The sequence below is a fragment of the Protomyctophum parallelum genome, assembly GCF_964188405.1.
Source record: "Protomyctophum parallelum genome assembly, chromosome: 1".
NCBI classification, from domain to species: domain Eukaryota; kingdom Metazoa; phylum Chordata; class Actinopteri; order Myctophiformes; family Myctophidae; genus Protomyctophum; species Protomyctophum parallelum.
The window spans coordinates 38,865,796-38,879,510 of record NC_139697.1 but is presented as its reverse complement, the minus strand read 5'-3'; the positions used below and the strand labels follow the sequence as shown (position 1 = coordinate 38,879,510).

Genomic DNA, 13,715 nt, shown 5'->3' with positions numbered 1-13,715 from the left:
GCTTTATTAATCATTTTAAGATATGTCAGATCAGTGACATCATTTAGCATTGGCTCTCACTGTGCGCTTCATGAGAACAAGAGCAACAAAAGGACATGAAAAGCAGACGCCAGACACCGAGGACACGAGGGACCTCGTGATGAACCTCTTGTCGGCGCCACCAAATCAAAGTGTGCCTTTCGCCAACCACCTTCTTTTACACGCATAACCCTGTGCCGTCGGCGTGTTGCCAAATGATCCACAGGCCTTGATTTTCTCCCTTCGCTTTTGTCTGTTACTTGAAAAGCATGGTTTCCCTGCATCGACTTAGATCCACGTCTCAGTGGATAACCCGTGGGGTGAGGGGGAAAAAAAGCTTCAGTTCTCTATATTCAAATGAGCTACTATTATTTTTTTATGGTATTATCCACACTCCATGATATACTGGCTCAACTTGAATCAAGTGGACTCTCATCCGCTACTATAGGTACTTTGCTTAATCCTGCAGATAGTACACATCAACGCGCAAGGTTTCTTTTATGTGTTACTGCTTTGTGTGTGAGTTCTTTATTTTGTTCTATAGTTTCCATAAACCACTCGTCCCGGCCACCAGCTTAGTGGCCCAGAGACATGGGGCCTGGTGGGAGGTCGGGGGTGGATCTCCGGGCTGGCCGGCTGGGTCATACAAAAGACTCTGAAAATTGTACCACAATGCATCTCTGCTTGATACTCGGCATCGAGGGTTGGATTTGGGGGTAAGTCCCTGTGACATACTATAGCATCATGCTCATGGGGTGTACTTGTACATTAAGCTGCCTCATGCTACAGAAGCAGGAGAGGGGCTCTGCTTTGCAAGGCTTACTTATCCCATTCTGAACGGGAACCCATTTTGGTGTCGGCATCGTGTCGTGCTTTAGCTATTGAAAAATAGCAGATCTACAAGCTCGTATCGCGCCACCGAGTGGCGCGATACGAGCTTGTAGGTCTGCTATTTTTTTAAAGCAGACGCCGAACACCGAGAACACGAGGGACCTCGTGAATGATGAACCTCTTGTCGGCACCACAAAATCAAAGTGTGCCTTTCGCCAACCACCTTCTTTTAGATGCCGTCGCCGTGTTGCCAAATGATCCCCAATTATGCCACGCGGGCCTTGATTTTCTCCCTTCGCTTTTGTCTGTTACTTGAAAAGCGTGGTTTCCCTGCATCGACTCAGATCCACGTCTCAGTGGATAACCCGTGGGGTGAGGGGGAAAAAAAGCTTCTGTTCTCTATATTCAAATGAGCTACTATTATTTTTATGGTATTATCCACACTCCATGATATACTGGCTCAACTTGAATCAAGTGGACTCTCATCTGCTACTATAGGTACTTTGCTTAAACCTGCAGATAGTACACACAAGTAAGACGGGCAAACGCCGGAAGCGAACGCAGCTCATAAATGGCAATAACAACAATTAGAATAAATTACATACTTTTTTAAGGTTCTTTTTAAAGTTCTCTTTTTTGTGTTTTTTTAATATTTTATTTTTAAGTTAAGTTTTTTTAAGTTAAGTGTTTTTAAAGTTTTTTTTTAAGTTAAGTTTTTGTGTTTTTTTAAGTTTAAGATTTTATTTTTAAGTTACGTTTTTTGAAGTCAAGTGTAAAAATAGCAGATCTACAAGCTCATATCGCGCCACCGAGTGGCGCGATACGAGCTTGTAGGTCTGCTATTTTTTGAAAAATCGAAGAACGACTGACATTTTTAGAATCTGATCTCAGGTCAGAATGGGTTCATCAGACCAGTGTGTGTGTGTGTCCAGTGGAAACCTCGTATGAATCTGATCTCAGGTCAGAATGGGTTATTCGCCCCAGCACAGTGGAGGCTTAATCAGCTCATCCATCATTGACATGAAAATGCCTTCCGCTTTCATGAGAGTAGTGTCCTCAAATGGACTCAAGTCATTCACTGCTGTCAGACCAAGAGGTGAGCTGTTTTATTAAGGTCGAACTGACCATCACTGATGATGAGGTCCGTGGTTCATGTCGACAAGTGTCCCTGATCAAGTCTCCGTATAGAGTAGGTCAGCAGATAATTGCTCTGTTAATGTCTGCGAGTCTGTTCACAGCAGTGCAATCCCGGATCAGGAACAGCTCAGGCACAGCTTGTTGTCTCGCTGCCTGGATGCTTTGGTGCAGCTTGTCATTGCTGGCAGTGGCCTTGTGGAAGTGCCTGGCAATCTGTCGGATGCAAAGCAGGCTGCTTCTTGTACCCTGATGAGCTGATACTCTTTGACTGACTGACTGACTGACTGACTGACTGACTGACTGACTGTTGTCAACTGGTCTAAATCTACAATCCAGGCAATTAACAAATAGTTATCTTTAGCATGTTTCACATTTCTATAGTCACTTGGTTTGAAAACGTCAGTGTTCTTGCTTGAATTGCTACATACAGTAATACTGCACGTAACCCTCACATTCTTTTGACACTTGAATACACAAAGACCAATCCCGTTATTAACGAAGTAATGTGACACACACACACACACACACACACACACACACACACACACACACTCACGCACGCACACACATTCACACAAATGGAGCAGATGGTCATTAAGGCTGTTTTTCCTCCATGTTACTCCAACGCTTCCTTCCAAAGGTTCTGAAGCGCTTCAAGCAAGCAATCAAGCAAATTGAATTGAAGGTACATATGAGAGAGAGAGAGAGAGAGAGGTTTTAGTCTGCTTTGTACATGAGGTTTCCACCCGACAGAGACAGTTATGTGAAGCTACTGTATGTGAAATAGTGTCAGCTACTTTTGATAATTTTGTGTTTTTTTTTTGTATGGTCAAGTTAGAATATGTAGCAGGTTTTTCTGCCTGACAGAAACTATGTTTTAACATTTAGATTCTGCATGCATAATGACTACTTTTGGTACTTTAACGAAATTTTTATGCCAATACTTTTGCACTTTTACTCAAGTAAACACTGTGTTACACATTAAGCTTGCAACAGTTAATCTAAATGAACCTATTCAGTTTTACTTTCAAAAATGGCAAAACTAAATTACAGATCTATAAGCTCAGCTCAAGCAAACGGCATTATCGTATCGAATCGTTTTGCAATGGAAATAATCAGTATCGAATCGTTTTGCTATGCAATTAATCGATTGTATCAATACTAAGTTTTTGTGCGTGGTATTTAGCAATCTTTTGAAGAAAAATGCAAAAGAGGGGTTTAATTACTTCATTAAAAATAATGTCAATGTATTTTAAATAGTCACTGTATCGATTTCAAATCATTGAATCGGATCGCCATAATGAACTAATATCGTCCATGTATCGTAACGACAACCATGTGTCGTGATACTGTACGTATCGTATCGGAATGTCACCTGTCTCCGAGAAGGTCTTAGATCAAGTGTCATCCGAGCCTTTATTCTGTAGCTCACGTCTCCATCTTCCTCTTTCATCTCATGCAAAGGAGACATGCGCACATCCACGTGGTTCAGATGCTGGCGCGCTGGATAGTGATAACATCGGCATCGGTTCTCATTCAAACGTGTCACGTAGAATACAAACGGTTGCTGCTGAACAAGAGCAGCGTGCGGGACCTTTTGTTCATGGAAGATTGCCTTATGATTGCTTCGCCTCTTTCATATCCCAGGGAAAAAAAAGAATGACTTTGAAAGGAGAACCACAAAAGGAATGACGAGATCACTCTCCATTTGAAAACAAACAAACAAACAAAAAGTATATGGATCAAGCTCTAAACATTTGTATTTGTATAGCCTCTTCTGGGCACTGTAGTTTAACCCATTAAGACCTGAGGTCGGATTCTAAAAATGTCTTCTAAATCCCTTTCTGAACATCAGTGATGCTATCGGTGGTTCTCAAACTTGTGGGTCGCCAAAAATGATATGTATATTTGGCTGTGAACCACCATGAAAAACTATTTTGTGCCAGGGACCTCCAGAAGCAAAGAGTTGAGTTAAAAATGCTTTAAATTAATAACATATATTCATGATTTTTCTAAAAGAGCAGATAAGCTCATAGTGCTTGCATGTCTGCTATTTTTGAATAGAGGGTATGCGCGTGATGCCGTGATCATCATCATACCCAAAGGTTATGCGGGAATGCCTACTGAGTGGCATGAAACTACTTTCTGGCCTTGACAATCCATGCATCCAAACAGAAATGTCCTATCTGATTGCATTAAAAAAACATTAAACTACATTAAACTCACTTTGCCACTCGAGTTGCCACAAATTCTATGCATGCGCCATAGCCTCTATAGTCATTCTAAAGTGGTTAAAATCTAAAATGACAGATGCTTTCCGGGTTTCGCTTACAGCCACCTTAACCCATTCTGAACGGGCACCCATTTTGGTGTCAGCATCATGTTATGCTTTAGCCATTGAAAAATAGCAGATCTACAAGCTCATATCGCGCCACCGAGTGGCGCGATACGAGCTTGTAGGTCTGCTATTTTTGAAAAATCGAAGAGCGACTGACATTTCTAGAATCTGATCTCAGGTCAGAATGGGTTAATCAGACCAGTGTGTGTCCAGTGGAAACCTCGTATGAATCTGATCTCAGGTCAGAATGGGTTAATAAGGGGAACATATCAGTTCCATTGTCTCTATAGCCACTGTAATACACTTATCCATCTGTCAGGAGAGATCCACCAGACTATCAGAAACATGTCATGGTTGGCTGCCGACAAGGGGGAACTCCCCAAAGGCTGTTCTATCTGACAGACAAGGAAGGAAAGACGGGGTGTGTGTGTTGGAGAGGAGAGAAGCAAAAGGTTAGGGATGGGCGGAAGGGGCGTGTGTGGATAGGAGAAAGGTTTATGATGGAAGGGTGATCCTCCTATAACGTGTGGGAGGCAGGCGGGTGATTTTGGGGGAGAGGAGGCACAGGTGAAGGAAGGAAGGAAGATAAAAAATAGAACAATGTGCAAGGTGTAACTGTAAAGTGTGTCTCCCCAACACTGATTTATAGAACTAGTCCTTACCCGTTTGAATATATGTAACACCAAATTATGTACAGTGTGGGTAATGCAATTTAATAGATCATGTTATTGATCTGAATGTATTTTGAGGCGTAATCGGTCTGGTCTCAGAGGCACTTGCCCGTCAGGCCAAGTAGAGGAAAAGCTGCAATTCTGGGGAAATTGAGATTTGGACAGAATTTGTATAGGTGGACGAGCAAAAAGTGTGTTTTGAAGAAAATTCTATTGGCGGAAAATTTGGATTTTACGACCTACGGTCAAGAGCTATAAGGCGAAATGTAAAGTTGGCTGTTCTAGTGCCACCATGAGGCTGACTAATGCAATTATTTATTACATTAATTTAATAATTATTAGCCTATGAACCTCCCCTCCAAGTGTAAGTAACTGTAGCCCTTACGGTTTCCGAGAGAAAAATACTTGAACATGAGTTTTCGCATCTGTCGTATACAGCAATACAAGGCAAGAATAACAGTACGAAGCAGCGTCAATATAGAACAACAGTATACATTAGTGTATACTAGAGATGTCCCGATACTGTATCGGTATCGGGGGGGAAAAAAGTGTATTGGGACATCCCTAGTGTATACCTACAGTATCAGTGTTGGGCATCGTTACTTTCTAAAGTAACGTTGTTAGGTTACTAGATTACTGCCCATGAAAATAATCCCTTACCGTTACAGATTACCTTCTGAGAAAAGTAACAAGTTAGATTATTTTCCGTTATTTTCCGTTACCAGACAATTAAAACCCATTTTTAATGCTTGCGCAGGTTGTTTACATTGTAGGCTATATTAGGCTACTCATGCCTACCGTCATTGCGCCGCATTATTACGGCCCTAATTAACTCTGGTTAAAAACGAGAATGATACACACCATGAACTGACCATAGACAATATCCCCTTTACAGCTTTCTTTATTAACGAATATAATTCGCCACAATCGCCAGTCTATACACGTAGGACTGGACAGAAAGGCTGTTGCGCTGCGCTCCAACCAGCCAACAGCGCACACAGATGCCCTCTCCACGGCGCGCACCGTGGCGCATGAACAACACCACCACCACCACCGTGGACCCACGTATGAACTAGATAGTTTATAAGAAATGGCACGGCGGGCATCCTTGCAGGCAGTGACAGACAATAACGAAATGAGAATCCTGTAACCTGTTATTTTGGGGGGGGGGGGGGGGGGGGGCATTGATGATGAATGTTACTATTAAACTAGTACTCACCTAATGACGCAGCCACGGAGGATCTACCATGTATAACGTAATTCCAAAGTGTTTAGCCTACATTGTTTAAGTTTACTTTGGCTTAAAGCATGTTGTTATTATTATTCCGCATAGAGTATATTCCACCACCACCGGCACTGTCATAGTAGCTGGCTACAACCGAAACAACTTCCTCTTCCTCTTCAAAATAAAAGCTACTTGTAACAATACTTTTATTTCTTAAGTGAACTTACAGGATGTAGTAGACGCAGGATGTATAGTAGGCTACTATGCGCTGCGCATTGGGGCTTGGGAAGATAAATCACACAGATATGAAGGCAGGAGAAATAGACTCCGGGCAGTCGGGGCTTTATTATTTTTAAATCTTGCACACAAAATGAACAGGGACACATTATAGTAACGGGACTACTGTTTTGGAAAAGTAACTAAGTAACTAACTACTAAATTGCAAAACTAACTAGTTAGTTTATTCCGTTACCAACAAAATTAGTCCCTTACATAACGCCGTAATTAATAGCGCCGTTACACCCAACACTGTACAGTATACAACTATCCTGCACTATGCAGGAAAACTACAACAACACAAGGTCACAGTGTCCTCACGTATCCCACCCCAGAACAAACTACAACAACACAAGGTCACAGTGTCCTCACGTATCCCACCCCAGAACAAACTACAACAACACAAGGTCACAGTGTCCTCACGTATCCCACCCCAGAACAAACTACAACAACACAAGGTCACAGTGTCCTCACGTATCCCACCCCAGAACAAACTACAACAACACAAGGTCACAGTGTCCTCACGTATCCCACCCCAGAACAAATAAACTACAACAACACAAGGTTACAGTGTCCTCACGTATCCCACCCCAGAACAAACTACAACAACACAAGGTCACAGTGTCCTCACGTATCCCACCCCAGAACAAATAAAGTGTCCGTTACAATCAGTGCAACGCCAATCAAATAAAGTACCTATTTCAATCAGTGCAACGTGAAAGAAAAGTAACAGTGCAATCATTACAATAACGAGTCCTTGATACGTCTATGTTACTGTTTGGACCTCGACTAGATCTTTGTTTTATTTGAAATGTTTATTTCGAAATGAAGCCATTTTAAAAGCCTCATACAGTTCCACCCCACATACAGTGAGTCTGTTCATGTGCTGATAAATGAAATGTGCTTTAAAGTATACCTCAGTGGTGCTGCGGATCATGAAAAGGTTGTTTACGGTAGAGTCTGCAGCATGGCCACCACATTCACTACACCTTCAGTTTTATACATTATACATGTGTGCGTACAAATCTGCTTATCCTCACCTTCTTAACCCATTCTGAACGGGAACCCATTTTGGTGTCAGCATCATGTTATGCTTTAGCTATTTAAAAATAGCAGATCTACAAGCTCATATCGCGCCACCGAGTGGCGCGATACGAGCTTGTAGGTCTGCTATTTTTGAAAAATCGAAGAGCGACTGACATTTTTAGAATCTGATCTCAGGTCAGAATGGGTTAATCAGACCAGTGTGTGTCCAGCGGAAACCTCGTATGAATCTGATCTCAGGTCAGAATGGGTTAAACTAATGGCCTTAGTCATTTTTTAAGGAAAATGATTTATTTATATGTCAGCCAGTGCTTTAATATCATATTGCTAAGCACTGAGGTGAGAGCTTATATAGGCCTCGCTGGCGGGCTGCATGCATAATCACACGACCAATATCCCCACAGATCCTCTAAGTCAATGTCGACAGCAGCTCTCAAAACACCCCGCGCCGTTACCTCGCATTATAGTGCAATGCTTCTCCCAGGAATACAGAGATTAGGTCTGCTATTTTTGAAAAATCGAAGAACGACTGACATTTTTTAGAATCTGATCTCAGGTCAGAATGGGTCAATCAGACCAATGTGTGTCCAGTGGAAACCTCGTATGAATCTGATCTCAGGTCAGAATGGGTTAAACCGAATAGTAAAGTAAATTATGTAAATAAACCAAAACACGGCCTAATGCTTTTTCCCACTTCGGGTTTTTACCTGCTGAGGCGATTTAGACGGGATTATGGTATATCTGGAAATGATTTCCCAATAAAGTTTGCGCCAAGCAATGATTTATTTACATTGGCCACCTTGGGCAACCGGCAGAGACAAAAACAACCCAAACAAAATACTGTAAACAAGTAGAAGGCTATCTAAAATAAAATACATGATAAAACATAAAGGAAGAAGAAAACTAGAAAAAGTGCCCTTCTGGGCACAGGTCTCCACCAGGATAGGAATGTAGGACATTGCAGCTTGCCTTCATCTGGTGGTTGGATAAAAGGGCAACAAAAGTAAATTAGAGGTAAAAACACTTTTCGGCCAGTTATAGCGCCACCTTGAGGCTGAGTTGAAATTGTTCATGTGGCATTTCTTCCTCGGCCTAGTGGGAATGTGCGTGCACAATTTCACGGAAATCACGCGATGTGTTCATGATTTGCAGCATTTTGTTTGAAACTGAGCACTCCTGTGAACTTTGGAAGCCAATCTTAACCAATCAGGATGGAGTCTGAGAAATCTGAAAGACCCGTTACGTTGAATGGCTCTAGAGAGACTGTGTACCAATTTGCGCGATGTTTGGACAAAATCTGTAGGTGTACTGTGCAAAAACTTGTTTTGCAAAGCGGCCTCCTGGTGGCGCTATAACAGGCCGTTCTGGAAATTTTGGGGCAGAGGTTCATCGTTGGCATCCAGGGAGTGTGTGTGCAAAATTTGGCATCGACCGGGTTAACGGTGCCGGAGATTAGCTGCTCACGGACACACACACGGACGGACGGACACACGGACGGACGGACGGAGTGCAAAACATACTCTCCCAGACAATTAAACTACCGTTATTTCTTCGGGGCATAGTCCAGCAGATGGCTGCTGCTAGTGGTTAGAGAGGCTGGTTAGATCACTGCAGCACCAAGTAGAATGTCTATAACTTTATTCCTACCATCTGTCATACATAAAAGGCAGCCCCAAAGTGCTTTGCATAAAAACTGTTGATGGGTGAATGTTAAAAATAGTACCTACGTTTAACTGTAGAGGTGGCTGGCTGCTCGCGGCTAAAGATACAACTAAAAATAAATAAATAAAACGAAGTGGAAAAGGCGGCACTCCAAAGTAATGCATGCAAGACAGGCTCAGATACACAGTCTTATCTATTACTTTGGAGTGCCACTTTTTCCACTTATACTTGTAAGCATGAGGGCTATAAGTGTTTTTCAGTAAAAGAACAGTGAACAGAAATAAATGTACATGAAAGAAAAACAAACATCTGTGCTGTAACACAATAGATAGACCTCCAACCTTATCATTGATTTTACAATATAAATCTGGGGTCCCAGAGATAGAAATGCCATTAAATGGGGGTCCGTATAGCCTAATGCATGTCAAACCAGGGGGTCCTTGAAATTAAACGGGTTGAGAATCACTGCTAGAGCCGTACAAATCTTCACTTATGGGGGTCCCTGGCATATCTTTTCAAATGGGGGTCCGCGGGCCAATTAGTGTCAATTTTGGGGTCCTTGACATGAAAAAGTTTGGGAACCACTGCTCTATGGTTTATGTAGCTCAGTGCTTCCCCAGACAGTGTTCCAAGGCAGGTTTATGTAGCTCAGTGATTCCCCAGACATTGGCTACGTTTACATGAGCAGTTAAATCCCCTTTTCATTCCGAATATAAGTTCAATCCTATTAAACGTTGTTATGTAAACACCTACAAAAACTTACATCCGAATGAAAACGCTCGATGCGATCTAAAAACCATTCCGATGTCACTGGCCGGATTACTCCGATGTTCAATGTGATTGAAAGAAAATTGGACTCATGTATACACTGCTTCGGATGTAAATTCATTCTGGTCTTTCTGAGCATGCTCATTTCCATTGCGCTCCAACTCCAAGGCGCTCATAAGCCTCATATCCAAGGCTCGCCGAGGAGTTTGCACATAGAGCGCGTTATTTCGTGCATTTTGTGTGTGTGTGTGTGTGTGTGTTCAACGGTCTCTCTCTCACACGAGGGCGCGTTCGGCTATGCGCACCGGGAATGTGGTCAGTTTGTTGAGTGTGGTGGGCGGTGACGTCACAGAGTGCGTTCAGTGTGCCTTATTTACGAACGACCAGTTACAACACACCATTCACACTGAGCAACCCTACCCTCAGGGTAGGGTTGCTCAGTGCGTGCACTCGGCACATCCGGTGTGCAGCGCACTGGATTTTCGAACGACATCGCACTGAGTGCACTGAATAAACAAACGACAAGAGAGCACACCAGTGCGTTCAGGGCGCATTTCCGAACGCGCCCTCTCTCTCTCTCTCAAAAATAACGAGCGACCCGATACAATAATAATCAGTGTGTTGCGTGCCCTGGCCGTGCTGTAGATAATAAAGTAGGCTACACATAAAAACGAGATGATCACCTTCCCAGCGGAGAAGGGGAGCCGGAGCAGGAGGGGAAAAAAAGACGGTAAACATAATATGTCCGTCCCTATCCAAGCAGCAGCCTCAAAACTACTGCGGAATGAAATGATGGGATTTCAAAGTGTCGTCTTTCGTCTGAAAGTCACAATGAATGAACTGCCTATATTTTATGTGTCCAACAGATGCCGTAGTTTCACGTGAATTAACATGTATCATGTCTTCTATCACTTCTCCATATAAACACTCATTCGGAATGACCATTTCCCATGTAAACTCGCGGTAAAAAACATTACATCGGATGTATTTTATTCGGAAGTATTTATTCGGAATGATCACCCTTCATGTAAACGTAGCCAGTGTTCCAAGGCAGGTTTATGTAGCTCAGTGCTTCCCCAGACAGTGTTCCAAGGCAGTCCAGGTGAACTGGGCTTTTGTGACAATCACCAGTGGTGGAAAGTAACTAAATACATGTATTTAAGTCATAGATAAAAAGAGAGGATCCGGGCACTCAAAGTAAAAAGAAATATGAGGAACGCCTTTATTACATTAAAAAAGGCAACTGCCAACATGTTTCGACCAACAAGGTCTTCATCAGGGCAAACACCTCATTATAGTAACATACTCATTATATAGCAACAGGAAACACAGCTTTTGCAATGAGATAATTAACAGTGTCAGAGGCACGTGAGTGCCCATTGGTTAATACAGCCCAATGGGCACTCACGTGCCTCCTGACACTGCTAATTATCTCATTGCAAAGCTGTGTTTCCTGTTGCTATATAATGAGTATGTTTGGTGTTGCCCTTCAGTCTTGCCCTGATGAAGACCTTGTTGGTCGAAACATGTTGGCAGTTGCCTTTTTAATTTAATAAAGGTGTTCCTCGTTTTTTTACTTTGAGTGCCCGGATCCTCTTGATCCCGTTTTTGAGCACCTTTTTATCATTATCACGTTTTGCTATCTCCGTTGAGCACCTGGTTAGTTCTTCTTTTTCCCACATTTATTTAAGTACTGTACTTTTTTCATTTTGTATATTTGTACTTTACTTGAGTATTACTCAAGTAAAGTACTTTTACTTACAGGAAATGCACAATTGCATAGTTATCTGCGAACTAAATCGCAAGATGGCAGATCTACAAGCTCCTAATAACACTTCCCAAGGCGACGTCTTCTGAGCTTGTAGATATTAAAGCCATTTTCACTGTGAATACAGGTGAGAAGTTGTGAAAATCACTTGATTTATATGACCTTCGTCTAAGCACACGGTGCCAGCTGCTCCAGCAGAGCTGGACAGCTCCCAGGAGGAAAATATGTGTGTTTGTGTGAAGCCAGGAGTCCCTATGAACAGCATCTGTGCTCACTCAACTTTCCCTGATTAACTTATTAAAACCGGAAAAGCATTTGTGTCATTTTCAACCACTTAAAACATCATGCTATACTTTGGCTATTCAAAAATAGCAGACATACAGTACAAGATCTTTTAAAGCATTTTTATTTTTACTAAAGTCTTTGCTTCTGGGGTTCTCAAAATATGTTGAGATGGACGTTCGTGGCCAAATACAGTACATATGATTTTGAGGGTCCTTGACATGAAAAGGTTTGAGCACCACTGACATAGAAATATACATTTAGACATTTTGTAGAATCGGCCTCAGGTCTTAATGGGTTAAATGCAGGTTAAAATTACAGACGTTAAAGTCTTTCAATTATGCACCAATTACAGTCTGTTGTCGTCTTGGGGATGCTAATGGCTCCTATGGCCTTCATTTCTCCAACCTTTCGAAGATATAGCCGGTATAGTATATATCCCATTGAAATTCCTCTGGGCAACTGAGCTGTGTAGGTGAGTTGGTGGATAAATAAATGAATAAATCATAGAAACAATGCCTAAGCTAACAACTGTCAATGTGTCCCCTGTGTCTCTGTGACCCAAGAGAAAGATTGCGTGCGTGCATGCGTGCGTCCGTGCGTGCGTGCCTGCGTGCGTGCGTGGTTGTGTGTGAGTGCGTTCGTGCTTGCGTGTGTGCGTTTGTTCGTGCAGTGCTTGCGTGTGTGCATGTATGGTATCACTGTTGAACTTTGAAGCAGAACTGGCGGAGCTTGAACTTGACGCCTGGGGGTGCGACTGCTTGGCCAACGACACCCGCGCGATTTCTTTTACCTTTATTTTATTATTTTAGCATTTTTACAATGCCCTAACCCCTAAAAATGAGTTATTTAGGTAGTACAGCAGCTCACACACATACACACATGCACTACAGCCATACAGCAAGTCATATCATGATAAGAGAGATGATTACAAACTACAGTCAGAAGCCAGAAGTTAAGTTAAAAAGAAAAAAAAAACATTTTTTTCTTTTTTCTTTCTTTTTTGCCAGGGGGTGCAGTGCACCCCCTGAACCCCCTCAAGCTCCGCCCATAAGTTGCAGGGTAGGAGTCGGAGTAAACAACATTCACTGGGATGTAAAGAAAATATATAGTAATATATATATATATAGTATGGACTATGGACCAGCAACTGCTGAATTCAGCAGAATGTCAACTTTTTATTTTGCTGGCAATGATGCGATGCACAAAGGTGGAGGTGTTGATGGGTTCACGCTTTCTCCATGGCAAGAGCTGATTAGCTCTTCGTCTGCTGCTGTTACCGTTAGTGGTTTCTCGACAATAGCAACAAGTCCCTGACTAATGAGACAAAGTGCCGTCAGGTCCCCGGGTCTCTAAGATGGATCAGAAGGGGGCCACGGGGGAAGGGGGTAGTCGCACGGTATTCGCACTCTTACCCAATCGTACCAAAACAGAACAGTATTTTACTGGCAGTCAATGTCTGGCTGCTATTTCTATAGTACTATATCACTACATAATGTTATGTCATTGACCTAAAATGGGAGTTATATCAAGGATGATGATTGAAAGAGGTTATTTCTGTATCATGAATTACTTTGGACAGGTGGAACCGTGGAATACTTTAGTTAAACTTGCAGAGTGACGCATTACTTTTACCTGGTTTACATCTGTCCTTGAATTTTGACATGAAAAAAATAATTGACTTTTATTAGCCCA

At 42.3% G+C, this 13,715-nt stretch overlaps 1 protein-coding gene across 1 annotated transcript in view; it reads left to right on the top strand.

Moving 5' to 3' along the window:
- The window catches only part of LOC310869860 (glutamate receptor ionotropic, NMDA 2D-like), a gene marked incomplete at its 5' end in the record, with an annotated part of 215,730 nt that overhangs the window by 161,233 nt on the left and 40,782 nt on the right, over nucleotides 1–13,715 (top strand).